This window comes from Arachis hypogaea, chromosome 10 (assembly GCF_003086295.3).
Source record: "Arachis hypogaea cultivar Tifrunner chromosome 10, arahy.Tifrunner.gnm2.J5K5, whole genome shotgun sequence".
Classification (NCBI taxonomy): domain Eukaryota; kingdom Viridiplantae; phylum Streptophyta; class Magnoliopsida; order Fabales; family Fabaceae; genus Arachis; species Arachis hypogaea.
The window spans coordinates 42,409,293-42,410,526 of NC_092045.1; the positions used below are offsets into that span (position 1 = coordinate 42,409,293).

The following is a 1,234-nucleotide window of genomic DNA, read 5'->3' on the forward strand; positions in this document are numbered from 1 at the left end:
TCACCCATATAATTAACCTCTGCCATGGCAGGGTTCTCAGGATCATAAGCTTCTTCAGAAGCTGCCTCTCTAGTGCTGTTGGATGCATGTTGCAATCCATTCAAATTTTGAGAGATAATGTTAACCTGTTGAGTCAACATTTTGTTCTGAGCCAGTATGGCATTCAGAGCTTCAATTTCAAGAACTCCTTTCTTCTGAGGTATCCCATTATTCACAGAATTCCTCTCAGAGGTATACATGAATTGGTTGTTTGCAACCATGTCAATGAGTTCTTGAGCCTCTTCAGGCGTTTTCTTCAGGTGAATAGATCCACCTGCAGAATGGTCCAGTGACATTTTCGAAAATTCAGAGAGACCATAATAGAATATATCTAATAGGGTCCATTCTGAAAACATGTCAGATGGACATCTTTTGGTCAACTGCTTGTATCTTTCCCAAGCTTCATAGAGGGATTCACCATCTTTTTGTTTGAAGGTTTGAACATCCACTCTCAGCTTGCTCAGCTTTTGAGGAGGAAAGAATTTATCCAAGAAGGCAGTGACCAGCTTATCCCAGGAGTCCAGGCTATCCTTAGGTTGTGAATCCAACCATATTCTAGCTCTGTCTCTTACAGCAAAAGGGAAAAGCATGAGTCTGTAGACTTCAGGATCAACTCCATTCGTCTTTACAGTCTCACAGATCTGCAAGAACTCAGTTAAAAACTGATAAGGATCTTCAGATGGAAGTCCATAAAACTTGCAGTTTTGTTGCATTAATGCAACTAGTTGAGGCTTAAGCTCAAAGTTATTGGCTCCAATGGCAGGAATGGAGATGCTTCTTCCATCAAACTTGGACGTTGGCTTTGTGAAGTCACCAAGCATTCTCCTTGCATTATTATTATTATTATTTTCGGCTGCCATCTCCTTCTCCTGTTCGAAAATTTCTGAAAGGTTGTTTCTGGATTGTTGTAATTTAGCTTCTCTTAATTTTCTCTTCAGAGTCCTTTCAGGTTCTGGATCAATTTCAACAAGAGTGCCTTTTTCCCTGTTCCTGCTCATATGAAAGAGAAGAAAACAAGAAAAGAAAGAGGAATCCTCTATGTCACAGTATAGAGATTCCTTTATGTCAGTAGAAGAAGAAAGGGGTTAGAAGAATGGAGATGGAGATTCGGATTTTTGGATGAAGAGAGGTGAAGAGAAGTGTTAGTAATTAAATAATTAAATAGAAGAAGAAAAGAGAGGGAGAAATTTCAAAA

The 1,234-nt window shown here is 39.2% G+C and overlaps 1 non-coding gene across 1 annotated transcript; it reads left to right on the forward strand.

Moving 5' to 3' along the window:
• The first annotated feature begins 393 nt into the window (after positions 1-393).
• LOC112719470 (small nucleolar RNA R71) lies at positions 394-497 on the forward strand. Its single transcript, XR_003161772.1, has one exon. It is a non-coding gene; the product is annotated as a small nucleolar RNA R71 (small nucleolar RNA).
• Positions 498-1,234: the final 737 nt, after the last annotated feature.